Consider the following 16,756-nt stretch of genomic DNA (forward strand, 5'->3'; position numbering starts at 1 on the left):
TTTATCCCTACGCCATTAAGTCCACTTGGGCCCTGTGGCTATGATTCCCATCCTGACCTGCAACTAAGGCTATACACAGTGATGGGAGACCAAATTCGCGCTTCTGTGCTCATTCGATTATTCTGTTTCAAGTCAAAACTCTAGCATGTATACCCTGCATCTTTTTACGATTCAAGCCTAAGGATCTCTTCTCTTGCGACTTGAGTTCCGGGCATTTCTAGTAACTCAAGGATCGCTTGGTGACCATAACTAGCTTGTGCACCGCCTCAATTGAAGTCTCCTATTAGAGACCTCCTGTAACGACTTGCGGTCCTGGCTCCACTTGTTTTGGCTCGAGAACTTAACCCCGCAGTGTACGTCGTAAGGGGCGCGTTCTACGCGGATACTCCGCGGCTACGTTCGCGACTACGTACCTAGCAGCTCGGCATACGCAAGTGAATTAAAGTCAAATCTTATCTTTGAGTGCTTTACTGCTAGGTACGGACGAACTTGACTCGAAGGAGCACTCTATTCTGACCGTAATCCAGCTTCCTTCTTCCTTTGACAACTTTAGGGTTGGAAACCCTAAGGTTTTTGCCCGCTGTGTGCAGAATCTAGAGCAGCTTACCACGTGCTAGACTTTTTTCGCTGACGACTCAGATGAATCCCGACGATGAAGTCATTCTACCCGCCACTCGAGGCTCACCTGTAGCGACGTAAAACAACTGTACCTTAGTGTATTCTGTGAATACTCTTCCCCCTACGAGTTCTACTGCGGAGAAGATATTGTCTTATCCCCGCAGCAGTAAAATTGTATCTTTGTATGTTTCACTGCTAGGTTCGGACGCACTTCATAGGATGATATCCCATGAAGAAGTCACCTTACAATGGTTCCGGACTGGTGTTGGCTCCAACTCCTCTGCAGGGCAGCCATGATCCGGGCGAACCCATGACCACGCGCCAAGTATTGGCATCCTCGTACATCCTCTGCACGATATTGTCGGCTGTCGTGTCATGTCCTCAGGCGGCAAGCATGTTTCATGCATACCCAATCGAACCTTGGACAGTTAAACACTACGTGCTCTGGTGTCTCAACTTTGTCACCGCAGGTTGGGCAGAGTGGTGAAGCCACATGGCCAAACTGATGGTGGTACTGCATGAAACATCCGAGATCAGTTGAAAACTGCGTCAGGCAAAAATCCACCTTTCCATTTTTAAGATCCATTCAAATCCGACTTTAGGGATCAAGCGATGGGTTCAACGTCCGCTTTCCGAGCTGTCTCACCGTGCTACCAGTTGAACATCGAGGCCTCTCTTGCAAATGTTTACGCACATCGGGCATGTTACAATATTATCCCCTACCGATGACACAGTTCGGTATGCGCTGATATCTGGCAGGTTCATCAGCCGCTGCACGCGGCAGAGCTTCTACAAGTAACACAGCCTGCTCAAGGCTGCCGCAAGACGCAAGCTCTTGGAGTGCATCCAACTTTCCACCTTCTCGATCGCTACTGTGGCGAGTAGCTGGACCTCTTCAGTTGATGGGCCGATGCCAGGAAAAGCACTTCGTCGTCGAATCCCAACAGTCTCACTCCCGTGGGGAAAGGAAGTCTCAGCAGTTTGTCGTAAACGATGTTCCACAATACAGGACCAAGTATCGATCCTTGTGGAACTCCTGCCGAGACACTCTCTATTTTCAGTCCCTCACTGGTCATATACTGTAGTTGGCGGTCACGGAAGTAACACTCCACCATCCTACAGGTATATGCCGGAATCCTCATACAAAAAAGCGACGACGCAATAGCTACTTAACTAACGCTGTTGAAGGCGTTCATCACGTCAAGAGTGACCACTGCGCAAAACCGGTCTCCTCTCTTCTTCTTTAGCCTGGCTTCGTCGAATGGCATCCACCGTGCCGCGGCGTTGCCGAAAACCAAACTGTTTGTCGGGTAGGCCGTTCGCACCTCGGTTGTATCCTGCTTTGGATAACCTTTTCTAGCACCTTTCCAGCAGTATCCAGGAGACAAATTGAAACTAGGCCTTCGGCTAGCTCCGGACTCCAGCCAATCTCAGGGTCGGCTCGTCGTAGCTAGGAATTACTTACCAACCTGATCGATGTCGCTTCCTCCCACCCAGTTATAACCCTTATTTTGTTCCTTACGGTGCACGCAATAAAGTTAACAAAGATCTTTAAAGGGCAATTAAACTATTTAATACCAAGGAAATTAAGGAGAAACTTAATAAGAGACAAATTCTAATTTATTTACAAAAAAAACCCTTTTTTTGACTCACTGCTTTTCTGCTATGCTGCTGCTGCTGCGGGCACCCGTCGATGCTGCCACTACGGTGCTGGATATCGCTGCCGTGGTACCACGGGAACTCGGTTGACAGGATTTGCCGGGTCGACCGGGTTTCGACCAGGTTTCGACCGGGATAGCGGACGCCCTGGTGCGGACCGGCGTTTCTTGCCTGCCTTAGGCTTTAAGGTTGGGCCTTGGATTCCTTCCGACGGCTCTTTGAGAGTTTAGCTCTGAGAACCGCAGTTCTCGATGGTTTCCTGAACTGTTTGTTGTCGTGGTTCAGGAAACGTCCTTGCCGTATGGTGACGAACGGCGTGTTCTAGAAGCCGTATGTTAACGGACGGCTGTTCGGTCTTCTTGGGACGCGGGCACTGTTAATGGCTACTGTGCCTTGCACTAAAACTTATTGTCACAACCAAGGTCCAAATACGAACCGACACTTGGTTGGAGGAAACTGTGGTGGCGGATAAAAAAGGCGCGCACAACTACCGAACGACACACGGACACGTTCCCAAGGGATAAGAGGCCGGCCCATTGGTGCGTCGGTCTTTTATCACCTCCTCCGGTAGGACCAATCGGTGACGTCGACACTTGTGATTGGACCACGAATTCTCCACAGTGTTTCCGCATGTGGCGCGGATTGTGTCTGGCGCGGTTTGTGTCCCGGCTACATCAATTTTCTAGCAGTTGAGTCAACCTACTCTGCTGCACTGAGAAAATCTGCTACCCTCCTATTTTCCAAACTAAACTCAAATGCCCAAATTAAATTTAGATTTAAAATTAAATATAATCCAAAACATTTACTGCGTGTAAATTTACATTAACTGACATTTAATATTCAGGGCAAAACTGCCACCGAAACACCCAAAATGTCAGTTGTAACCGAGTAGGAGGTTACAAAATCGGGCGAAAAGCTGATGGGTTACCTGGTGTCTTACTCGGTTTTGGCAGGAACACCAATCACTGCCGCTTCCAAACGTCTGGGAAGAACCTCTAGTCCACCTATGTGGTTTATCTATAGGTGGGGACAATCAAAAACTTTAGTATTAGTTCGTTTTATACAGTTGTTTATGAACGATTGTGACGTAACGCGACGTTTGGGCACGTTTCCTGCGACACACCCCCGGTCAGCGTCTTGGCCATGACAAACCTTTAAGTGTTGCCCCAGGGGTTGTCGTTGGTAACAGAGTTGCCTGAAACGTGCCTTTTCGCTGGCCTTGATTGCCCTGCAGAGGGCAGACCTCGCACTTGCTTAGGGCACCCTTCGCTCCTCTCTCGCTGATGGGGTCTTTGCTCTCTGCATATATCGTCTAGCCCGTAGGCAGCTAGTACGAAAATCGGCGACTTCTGTCGTCCACCAGTGGACGGGTTGCTGAGTACCTTTCCGCTTGGCCGTCCTCGTCTTTGCAGCGTCACATGCGCGTGCGAGTACCCTCGTTAGGGTCGCAGCGGACAGGTTTACCAGGTTCCGCTCCCAATTTAACTCTTGCACGAAGACGTTCCAGTCGAAATGTGTTCTCTTCCGGAGGCGTGGTTCTGTCCTGTGAACGAATCATTCACCCTTCTGTTACTCGTCCAGCCCGGACTACATACAGTGACGTCAATGATGGACGCACTCCCATTCCTGTTGTAAGTCCTTGAATCGCCTACATTCCCCAGGTCTAACTACGTATAGCCTTGCTAGGGCTTCCAGTAGAAGTTATCCCCTGGGATTTGTTAGGCGACATCAGCGATTTTGTCCATCATGACGCCAAACATATCCAGATACCACCTTAGGAGGAGGAGGAGGAGGAAGGGGGGGGGGCATAGCTGGTTCAGACGAAGATGCCGTTGACTTTGGCTATCACGAAGCCTTCCTCTCTAGCCGACACCACCTTTTGAATGGGGTATCTTCCTGTAACCCATATCGCGGCCAATTTGGCTTTGGCCAATTACAGACCACTTCTGTCGGTACCCTTGAATGCAAACTAGTTGTGTTCGTACTCGATACAACGGATACACCTTTCTGGTTGCTGGGGATGGTAATCTGGCAGATAGACCACCCCACCATTACACTATGCGGCAGTTCCATACAATGAGGCGGCAAAAAGTATGATTAGGTGTTTTAGACTATTTTGTTTTTTGTTGAAATTTTTTTATGAAAATTACTATTTAAACTAACTTAAAATAAATTCTAACAAAAATTTTGTATAAATAACTTTGGAAGTGCGATGCTTGGTGTTATTTTTACCCTAATTTTTATTTCTTTTGAAATCCGGGTTTTGGACTAATTGATCATTAAATGATAAATAACATCAAGACATTTCATGAAACTCAAGAGATAAATGTGTGAAATGATTGATCTATCATGAAAAACATTTTTTTTGATAAACCAACATCAACTTTGTTGAATTTATACTCATTAATGGGTAAAAATTACCCATTTGCATGAATGATATTTTCAGCTTTATTTGACTATAACTAAAAAAAAGGTGCTTTAAGGTGCCTGGAATCTCTTTCATTGTATTTTTAGTACCTCAAACTAGATTTTGATAGTGAAAAAAGTATGGGGAAATGCGGGGATTTTTTTTGCAGGGTTTTAAAGTTTTTGACTTTTGAAAAAAAATAATTATTTACTTATTTTTATCATAGATCAATATAGTGTGTAAAAATTTTGAATGGTTCAAATGGTAGCTTTTAATATAAGCATTCATATGGTGTACTTGAAATTTAAGAAAAAAATGTGATTTAAATTTTTTTCTTCATCATATAAATTTTTCAATTTTTCAAAGTTTGATGTCTGTGGTGCGTTCAGTTTTCAAGATAATGAGTAGAAAAACCGGGAATATCTTAGTTAATTATAAAGTTATTAACAAGTAAAAATAAAAAAGCGATCCGATAAAGTTCAGTTTTTGACTTTTTGCCGCCTCAAACCCCATAGTGCATTAGTCACCCATACTTCAGTGCTGCGTTTGCTGCCGCATCCGGATGTTTCGCAAACGCCACCTGTGTTAAGTATTTGCATGGACCTTCCCGCATCCCGATCGAAATCTGGTCCGTTTTGATCTTGAACAGGTCTTTCAACGCGTTCTTGACCTCTACCTCTGTGCTTACCGTGGTGCTTACGGTACGGATTTCTGCCGTCTCCTCGACTATCTTCTGCGTGAGCACACTATTCTCTGCGTTTTTGATGGTTGAGCCACGTCTGAGCTCAATGATCATCTCACCGGAACGTGTCGGGCGAATTTCCCTCACGTCTCCTCCTTGGCCCACCAGTCTATCGCTCGTCTTCATTTGGTAAAGGACATCGGTGTCGATTCCTTCCGGTGCCTTTTCCGGCTTTCATGGCCTTAGAATCCCGGGCTCGTTTCTTCGGGTCTCCTGGTTTCTTTTCCCCTGGAGATCCTCTTGCCGTTTTCGGCAAACTCGCCGTTCGTCTGCACGAAGACGCTGACTTTCTTCGTCCGAATAGTTTCCACTCGCAAAGGGGTCACCACGTTTCTTCGCGTGCCTTCATCCGGCACTCCGGTGCTGTAATGAGGCTCATCACTGCTCTGTTCGACGTGACGAAAAGTGCCAGACCTCTGTGTTGATGTAGATTTCTTCCTAACGCATTCCACTAGGTTCTGGATATCCGCCATTGCCAAAAAAAAATTGTGTGTATTGGCAACATCTTTACGGACTCTTCCTTCTCATCTTCCTCCAGACTGCGTGTGCTTAAAGGCTTTCACAATGTCACGATGTTCCGCTTCCTTCTTCGATGGTTCGTTCGCCTTGTCGGAGGATCAGCCGAATTTTTCTGGGCGCCTGATGAACGCGGACAACAAACCCGGAACTTTGTCACTGGTGCGGCGATGGAATTCGGTCCGATTCGGCGGGATTTTTGCCACTCGTTCGACGATCTGCTATGCTCGGATTCAGCACCTAAATTACCGATATTTCCCCACCAGTGCAGAGATCTGACGCACTCAGATTCGGGTACTTTTCTCCGTATCTCTAGTATTATCTTTTGTTCGTGCATTTGTAACTCGGAGGGTAATCACGAAATTTGACCCCTATTCCGATGATCTTCTCGTGGAGTTTAGCTTTGGCTTGGATGAGCACGTGGCTTTCCTGATCGTGGGAAAAAGGAGGAATTACTTTGCTTCTTCTATTTTTGTTTTCAGCTGACTTACTTGGCCCTTCAACGAATTGCTGCTGATGATGCGATTTCGTAAGCTCGTCCGTCGTCGGCTAGCCATGAAGTTTTTAAGCGGCCGGGTGTAGCCTATATGAGAAATCGGATCATTTAAAAAAACCATCTTGCAGCTTCGGTTGGTGTTCAGCCTACCTTTTTACCACTAGCACACTCCTTTCCCTCTTGGGAAGGTAAACGACAATAGGCACACAATCTCTGTGGTCACTTATATTTTCATCGCACACGATCTTCCACTCGCACGTCCACGGTCCACCACTTTTCCAACGGAACTAGTAATGACGTTCTGTCATTTTTTCCACCCTCACGCTAACGTCAACTTTTCGGACCAAAATAGCAAAAAAAAAATGCCCAGTCGGAAATTCCTCCGGAATATGGTCCGATTACGGACGATTTCGACTCGCCGAGCAGATACTTTCGATGATTGTTTTTCCAGTCAGGGATTTTCCCTGAAAGTCCGATGCACGCTTAAAAATTTGGTGATGGATGGGTTTTTTTTATTGAAAAATGTTGCCAGATCGCTAGTATCGTAAATAATTAACAGATTTCTTATTAAAAAAAATTCAAATGCAACAACGCTTTTAAAGCATTGGATCGTTTCATATGAGCCTGATATTTCAAGAAAAAGTATAATCTACTGCGTACACTTCAAAGATCTACAGGCTGATCTACATCTTGAATTCTATACATTTTACGTTCTTTGAACATTTTTAACGTAAATAACATCCAACGCAAACACTAAATTAATTTGTTTTTTATATTCCACAGTGGGTTCGGTGAAACCAGGCAGCACCCGAAGGATGATCGGTTCCCCCCGGCAGCTGGAAAATGCAGTTCCAACGAGCAAAAATCCCCACGGAGTGTGGGTCTAGAAAGGAGCATCTTGTTTTATGCCTAATTTTCTCGATATCGTTACAACACGATGACGTACAATAAGCTTGATAAAATTCGTTTGTTGAAGTTATTCGAAAAAAAAAGAAACAAAAACATTGAAACTTAAGTCAGGCATGCAATAAGTTAATCAACCAATTGTGATATTGTTGTAAGAATTGAAACAGATAAAAAAAAGTTGTTAAAGATACAAACACTGACGTAAATACTGAAAAGAAAAAGTTATACTTAAGACATTAGTATATGTTAGCTAGCTAGGAAGAATAGCCTGAAGGCATTAAGATGCAAAAAAATCTTAGACGTTGATTACGTTAAGTTGGAACTTCATCAACCGATAACTTTTTTTTCTGAAAAAAAAAAATCACAGAAATTTTGTCATGATTGATCCTTCCAAAGGAAACCTCGTCAGGGTTCAGCTTGATGATTTTTATTTCGAAAACCATTCCCAAGGGTCCAATAAGCTACTTAATAACAATATTTACATGCGTTAGCAGAAAGATGATGAACAAAAAACACGTTTAACAACCGGAGCAAATCAAACAAAACTGATAAAATCAGTTTCTTTCTACTTAATATTATTGAAGAACGTTGAAAACACTTAAAAAAAATGAAAAGACTCACATCCTCCAATTGATGATAATTGCAACTGTATGTAGGAAAATGGAACAGCAAAAGGCACTCAAAAACATTTCTTCAACCTTCAATACTGTCTAAAGTTTTAAGCTTCAAAGCATTCCAATGTTTGTTATAAATTCAACGCGATAGTTTGTTTTAAAGTTAAACAATTACGAGTCATAACATATGACGAACTTAACTAGGTTTTATTCTGAACTCCTCATTGAAATGCCATTTTATAAGTAGGATTGCACTCAATTTTTCGGCACAACAATGATTCTGTTTTGACATAAAATTATTTCCAATTGTATGGAAAATGTCATCGACAGAAACGTATATTAGTTTTTAGCTTATCTTAAATCTAAATAGATTTGTTGGAATAAAAGATTGTTTACGAGTACTTATTATTGTATCTTTTAAATTTAAAAATAATGAAAGAGAGAGTTGGTGAACGCGAAGATTTCAATGTATTACGCAATAAAAAAAACAACAAAACTTACAGTACGGAAAAGCAAGTGGATTTGAGTGTAAAACTAATCGAACTATTTATCAAAGAAAAACGCATCAAGGTTGGGATAAAACTAAAAACCACACAGCTTGGCTTATAACACGTCTTGCATCTAACGAAACACTGATTTTTTTCTGCAAATTCAACCACCTGCTACAAAAAATTTCAAACGGTTAACAAACTGGTAAAGCTCTTAGCAGTCGCTTTAAGGGGGGGGTAGGGTCTAACGGGTATAAAAAAAACACCATTTTCACGATTTTTTTCTAAAGCTATCGTTCAAACAAATGTATTCAATTTTTTTGCATTATACAAAGCATTGTTAAAAGAACATGAAGTAATTTTTTCGTAGAAAAATATTGAAAAATGAGCCGGTGACGGAGCATTTTCGAGGATGCCTTTTAGAAAACAGGATTTGCGGTGGACACTGTATCTCAGCACATAATCATCTGAAGTCAAAAAATCAGAGCAAAATATTTTTAATAGATGTTTTTCTGGACCCCAACGTTTTTATTTAACTTAAAAATATTTTTATGAAATTTTTGTGGCTGTTTGAAGTAAAAACTACGATTTTTCACTTAAAAATCCGCCATTTTTCACCTCTAAAATATCCCCAAAGTAAAAAAATCAAAAAATAAAAACGTTGGGGTCTGGTATTTTATATGTAGAAAATATGTTCCAAATTTGAAAAGAATCGGATAAGTAGTTTTCAAATGACGATGTCCACGGACTTTAAAAACGTGCTTTCGAGAAAACCGCGTTTGAAGTTTCTGCTCTTGCTTTCTTGCAGTATTAGATAGGAGGAGATAAAGGCCTATAACTTCTACAGTTTTGCTTCAATTGACTTGAAAATTTGACACAACATTCTTGAAATGTTTTGCAATAAGAAAATAAAAAAATAAAAAAATCGATTTTTTGAAAGTGTTAGACCCTACCCCCCCCTTAAACAAACGTGAATTAAGCTAGGAATTAAACAAAACACTAAATAAAAATGACTTATAAATACTCAAACAGCAGAGGAATAAAATCTATCAAAAGCAATCACGCAACACACGAATTAAACACTAAAGTACACCGATTTTCTTATACACCAAACACGCAACAAAATAAAAACACATTGCTGAATGTGCAAACTCGATTGACAAGGAAATATTTTAGAGCTCTATTTTTCTCCCTTTAGAATATTTTTAACGGAAAAATCTTTGAACTCTATGGTAAGAACACTGAAAAACACTTGGCTATCTATATACTTAAAATTTAAACAAAACAGACGAATAATCTTATTCTAAAGCACTGTTTAATTAAAATACAGTGTTTAACTGTTTTTCTTTCTTTTCTAGTTCACTTACTTAACAAATAAAATAAAGAGTCAAATAATTCTAGGGCACTAGAGCAAAGGTTTCATAACATCCAGATTTTTTTCGTATTTTTAACAATTTTTATATTTCAAGTAAACAAAAGTATTCAAAACTTTATGACAAAAAAGACATCTACATTCAAAAATGTGTAGTGAACCTACTTAGTTCAATAATCTACTGAATCAAAGCAATCGAAAGATTCCCTTTCAATCGAAAACGCTCACTAAAGAAGATAGTAAGATGCTATCGGAATACCGATATCTGAACTTTTCTTTAACGTGGTTAAATTTAAAGGAATCTTTCGATTGCTTCGATTCTGACATCAACATGTCAAATCTTTATTTACTGTTTGAAACAAAATCATTTATTGGATTCAACATCTGTTTAAATACTAAATTCTTAAAAGTTTTGCTAATTTTTTAACCTAAATTTCAACCATACAACAGTTCTCATCATCTTACTAATGAAAACGTAAGTTCTGCATATCACTCGATTTCCTTGGCACATCGAAAAACTGGAATCTTCTTAACTTAAGCCCTCACCATCACATTCTTGTAAGAAATTTTCAATAAACACAACCACACTTAGGTACAATCAATTGAAACGAGCTTAAACAAAATTCTAATTTATACAAGAAAAAAAAACACTGTTGCATTCACGACGAAAAAAAGTTACGTTCGAAAAAAAAATCAAAAATCCGAACGAAAGTCTAACCAACTTAAGTCACATAAAAACAAAAAGTAAACATATTGTTTAGAGTTTTTGTCACTTTTGCTAAACAGTTACGTCTCAGAGTTTTACTTTATCTGTAAGCTTAGCAGCAAGTAGAAAAAAATAACTTATCAAAAATTTCAAGTAGCATTCCAACACTGTCTTTATTTCAAAAATTCTCCTCAACGGTTTCTTCAAACTTTGGGAAGACGGCACTACTCAAAGGGGTACTTAAAACGGCAACAATACTATACACTATAGTTTATAAAAAAAAGTTTCAAGTTAGTTTAAGTTTTACCTTCAACAAACAACTAAACGTACTGAACGCAGATGTTTTATTTAAGTAGATCAATTATTGTTTCCCCTCTTTCCCTCGAAACTCGGAGAAAAGTGCTATTTTAGATAACGAATGAAAAGAAAATAAATTTCAAAATAAAAAAAGAGAAAATAAACGCTAAAATGTACGCTAATAAAGTGGTAGCAGCAAATTGTGTACTTAAGAGAGGAGAGAAAATAACAAAACGTGAAAACACATATTATTATATAGGCAAATATGATTGTATATTTACGACTTCATAGAAGCGAGAGATGAACATTTCGTAAGCTGAAATAAAATATTTCCTGAAAGTTTCGGGTCATTTATCAACTTCTTCGAACACCTCAAACGGGACCAACAAATTCCTCTCTATCTACCAAACAACAAACTATCAGCGATACACAAGCACATGTAGTTTTAGCAGCGTTACCGCGTAAGTTTCGATATCTTTCTTGGTACCACCGTCAGGCACAATTTCGCTGCCAAGATACTTTTATTATTTATTCAAGTCTTTGACTATGTGGTCATGTAGACTGAATATTAAATTAGATTAAGAAACAACTCCTAGGGTAACGGACCTATTTTAGACCTCTTGGAGAAGAGACTATGCTATTTTCTGAAATAAAAAAGTACATGTTACAATTTTTGACTTCTTTATCCGTTCATTACGAAGATCAAGGCTTTCTCTATCGAAATATTTCGTCGTTTGTTACAATGTAACTATATAGATTTAAGCCTAAAACGCGTTTCTTCGATCATCACTCTAGTCGGTATTTTGGACCACCCTCTGGACCTATTTTGGACCACCTTTAACTAAATATGCTTTTTTTTTTAATTTTGCTATATGTACGACACTGAATGATGCGCTATTATGCGAATAATTCAGGTAATCTTGTCTCTTCTTATTCTTGTAGTCAAGTTTTGTTTGTTCGATAAAATAGAATAAAAACAGAAAAACTTCTCCGTTAAAAAGTGAGTTCAAGTATTTTGAAAATTTTGGCTGGCCAAATGGCTTATCTTTAGGATCAATTTTCAAAATGTAAATCTCCTTCAGGCGACCCAATGATAAGTTAAGATAGTCTGAAATCATCAATTTCGCGACATCAACTGATGCATTTTGACTTCCAAAACCTAAGTGGATTTGGTTTGGCTTTAGTTCTGTGGAAAACAAACATTCAAAATGATAAAAATGTGGGAGTATTATGCTACCTATTTAACCATCTAAAAGTAAGATTTTTTATCGCTGAAAAATTCACAAAAATTCTGTTTTATCTTTAAAATAACTGTTGTTCTATGAAAAACAATTATCGTTGGAATAAATTTTTCAACAGTTTTTTTTTTAATTGCATAACCAAAAGGGATGAAAAACTAGATTTTTAGTACCTTTTCGCTTGTAATTTTTAACCTATTTCAACCATTTTTTCCCAAATTTTGAAACATACATCTAATCAAGTTTTTTTCCTCTAAAATCAGCCCTGAATGGTTGTAACTTTTAGACAAAACTGTCAATAGTTTTTTCATGATGCATTCCCAGTTTTCATGTTTTAAGCATCTTTAAGCTGTAGCTTTTGACAACTGCTTATCAAACAGTTGTCATTAATGTGTTTTAACGTGATGTAAAGCATAGTTGACAAAAAAAAAGTTAAATCAAACGTCTGAAGGCGAATTTGGGCTTTTGCGAGTTGATTTAATAAAATAATGCCAAAATTCCAAATTTTATCTATATTAAGCGATTGAAATAGTGTGCATAATTCTTTTCATTTCGTCGTGCAACGTCTTATTACGTTCATGAACATTTGACAGCAAGTTTAATACCCCGGTTATGTTGAGTGGTCCAAAATTAGTCCCTAAGGAATTAAGTAGGACCTTTTTTCGACATGAGTCAAATTGCTATCAAAACAAGTTTTTTTGGTTCTTCGAGCTTGCAAACTAGTTTTCGAGTGTTTTATCATAGCTGTGAACATGTTTATAGTTGTTAAATTCATCACAGCTATGCAGAAAACCTCTTGAAAGTTGACTCCAACAATGGCACGTCCTCCTGAAATGGTCTTGATTCGGTCCAACTGTGAAAAATCAAAACATTATTTTCAATTTTCTCTCCCTTATCAGCTTTTTTAAATGAAATTTGAGATATGATTAGAATCATAAGAAGTAGCCTTTACTAAATTTGTTCAAAATTTTTATAATTAACACAACTCGTGAGAAAAATATTGGAAAAAAGCTGCAAGGTGGTCCAAAATATGTACCCGGTCCAAAATAAGTCCGTTACCATATTTGCTTGAAATTAGATTAGACCACGGATAGACCAAATTTGAATTGTAATTTAAATACATAAAAATCGAAAAAATGCGAAAAAATCTGGCCGATAACTGTGCTGCTGCTTGGAGCCCAGAGAAAGGTCTTGCCAAGGGTGCCAAAATCACAGAAAAGATCTATAATTTTACAGAATCACATGCGGGATATACATGGTGTTTCGATAGAAGGTAGATCGGTGGAGCTCGACGTGTACGCTCGTGTCGGTCGATTCCACCACGTTCACCGTGGTGAAATTGGCTAACGCGCCGTTGTACTGAAGCAGAGATTGCGAGTTCAAGTCCTGCCGGTGAGCCATTGGCCCTTATTCTGCGCCGCGAGTGACGTGACGATAGTCGAGTCACCCAAGTTACTCTATTCCAGTAGTCGGTTTGGGTGAGGAACGTCACTTCGAATGAACTATGTGAGTTCTTACCCTATTCCCGTAGTCACCGTAGGTGAGAATCGTCGCATTCGGGTGACGATTTTAGGTAACAATTGTCGGTACCTTTTCAGGTGGTGACGAGATAAAAATAAAATGGGAAATTACGAAAATATCTGTAAAGCGGAATTGTTTGTTGTTGATATTCAATCAAAAAAATTCCCAGCATGTTGCTTGAAAATTTTCTGCTCCTTTTCAGGTAGAGACGAAGTGGAAAATTTACAAAAAATTGAATCCAAATGTTAATAACATGCGATAAACCTGAATTTACTTAAATGTGAACTTTTCATCGTGGTGATTGAATAGAAATCTGTAAGCTAATTTTCGGTTAGCGACGAAGAAAAAATGTTGACTGAAATACCTAAATAAAATAATATAACTGAAACAGTGAATCGAAAAAAAAAATGAAATGTTTTCGAACAATAATTGAATTTAGAATAATAGTTTAATGAAATTTAGGAATACTTATTCTTCACAACTCGTTCGATTTTATTTTTACTTTTTATTCTATATTTTTGATTTCAAATCCTGATTCTGCAATCAGTTAGCCAGTTTTTTTCTTACTTTCATGCCATTTTTTTGAGTAAAAATAATTTATTACCATCTCTGAAGGCATGCTTTTATACGAGGGCAATCAGGAACTAAAAGAAAATTCGGAAACTGTAGAAATTTTTTAAAGTTTTGCACTTCATGTACTTGCATTTGTCCTGTAACTTTTTCTATTCTCGTTGACAGTCAGCCTTAGCCAGGTTTTCAAAGAAACGAGGATGATTGTTACCGGAACTGAAGGTGTTGTTTTCAGGAAGATTCGAATGAAGACTCGATTCGGATGAAAGTCATTTGTGCTTCCAGCAGAAAAAGCTCGTACACTTCCGGAGCAAATCCGACCCAAACGAAAATGCATAATTGCGATCCGGAATCAACTGGCCAACGCGCTCTTGAAATTTTTATCCATCAGAACCTGCCATACCAGCTGTATTTCCTCCACTTTCCTTTTCCACTCCAACGGGTGACTCTCGTCAACTTTTTTGTTACTGAAGAACGCTTTTTTTTCCACATATTTGCCCATGAAAATTAACAAATTCCGTTTTCTACAAACTAAATATTTCTTCGAAGCGAAAAAAACCAAACAAATTCGCGTTTGACAGTTCGGCCATTTTGGGGTTCACTCAAGTCACTCACGGAAAATGAACCATACTCTCACGACTGTCACCTCACCTATATCGACTCCGGGAATAAGGTGACGGTACTCACGTGACTCCGAAGTGACTCGCCAATCCTCACGCGCGGCTCAGAATAAGGGCCATTGAATCTTTTTCGAAAAAAATTCATGATATTTACGGCTTATGTTCTTTCTTTCTTTGAGACCTCATGTTTCTCAAATACTTCCATCACCTTCGAAAAAAAAAAACAAATTTCATATATGTTTTTTTTTAAATTTTGTGAGAATTTTCAAATTTTAAAGTCAATATTAATTTTGGATCTCTTCTTTTGAATTGAAAAAAAAAACAGTAAGATCAGAAATTTTCATTAATTTTCCCTTAGTGAATTGTTCAAAAAGACCAAATTTTTCATGACTTTGCAAACAAATAAATGAATAAAGCATCACAGAAAACTATCGGAGAATTTTTAGATAAAATCACAAAAAGTAAAATTTTGGATTTTGGGCAGCAACCAGGCCAAAAATTTTATTAGGCCACAGGTCGGGATGATGTCCCCGGCAAGTTCAAATTCGTTTTTGCCGATAAGTTTGCAAGAGAGTGTTTGATCTGGCATGGTATTTGCAGCTGCGGACGAAAAACCCGGTTTTTGTGAGAAACAAGACTATGGACTCCAAGATGTACAAGGAGGAGTGCCTGAGAAAACGTGATCTTCCGTACATTAGATCTCACAAAGGACCAGTAATGTTTTGGACAGTGGTATCGGGACAACGGGGTGGATTGTGTCGAAAAAGGCATCAACCCACCCAACTGCCCTCAATTCCACCATATCGAAAAATATTGAGCAATTGTCAAACAGAAGATGAAGAAGAATGGTAGGACGACTCGGGATGCAACTTTGATGAAAAAATGGAGGAACAAAACAGCCGCAGGGGTCAGCGAACAGGGTGTCCAAAATATAATGGGTGGTATTCGACGAAAAGTTCGATATTTTATCAAAACCACATCAGTACAGAACATTTTTACATAGCTCCGAGATAGACCCGTTTTAATTCGTCCAGATTCAAGATGAAGTATGCTTTGTGTCATACCACAGCAATAATTTGTCGATGTCATTTTGAAGCACAGCGCAGTTCACTATTGAGTCGATAACTCTGTCAAGCCATCAGCATACAGCAGTTTTGAGACTTGAGGAATGTTTCCAGGTTATTGATTAACTGCACGAAGATAAGCGGTCCTAATTGGCTTCCTTAAGGGACTCCAGACGGCATATCGAACACAGAAGAGTGTGTGCGATGTTCATAAAGCCTTTACGATTCAACAAGCAGGAATGCAGCCAACTAGTAGCCCACGTAGCAAAACAATATCGTTCAAGTTTAATCGTCGCAACGCTGTGAGGTACTTTGTCGAAGGCTTTGGCAAAATCAATGTATATTGATTGAATCTACATTCTGTTTTTTTTTTTGGAAGTTGCGTAATGTAGATCATTGACGTAGCACATCAGGTTTGCACAGTCGATCTTTTCTTTACATAAAATAAATGGATATCTCCATTGATGGCGGCATTTTCTCCCTTTTCGGCTAGGGAGTATGCCCAGGCCAGTATATGCCTTCTCAATTCTGAATTTATCTTTTTTCCGATCATCGACCATCCTCCAAGTTTTATTAATTTATTCACTTCTTCTTCCACAAACTTACCGAGCGTACCAAATCTGAAACAAAAAATTTGCAAACAAATTAACAAATGCACTTTTTCGTAAATCAACTGCCGTTTCAAATATGGTCTGCCATAAAATATGCTGCTATGAAATCATGGCTCCCCTGATGTAATTCTTGATTCAACTCTGTGCTATGTAGACAATCTATCTACTTCATCTCGATGTTTTCATATATTGTTTTTCATAATGTAGGGTTTATTCAATAACCTAATCCTTGGAAATGTAGTTTGGATGTTAATTCAACTTTTTTCAAATACCGCTGTTTGTAGATAACATGGCTCCTTAAAAGTAATTTT

General features: G+C 39.0%; 1 protein-coding gene across 3 annotated transcripts in view; it reads left to right on the plus strand.

Annotated features, from left to right (window-relative positions):
• Positions 1–16,756, plus strand: part of LOC129750906 (type-2 histone deacetylase 1) — a 446,066-nt gene that overhangs the window by 7,676 nt on the left and 421,634 nt on the right. The gene's annotated exons all lie outside the window — the stretch shown is intronic.

This window comes from Uranotaenia lowii, chromosome 3 (genome assembly GCF_029784155.1).
Source record: "Uranotaenia lowii strain MFRU-FL chromosome 3, ASM2978415v1, whole genome shotgun sequence".
NCBI lineage: Eukaryota > Metazoa > Arthropoda > Insecta > Diptera > Culicidae > Uranotaenia > Uranotaenia lowii.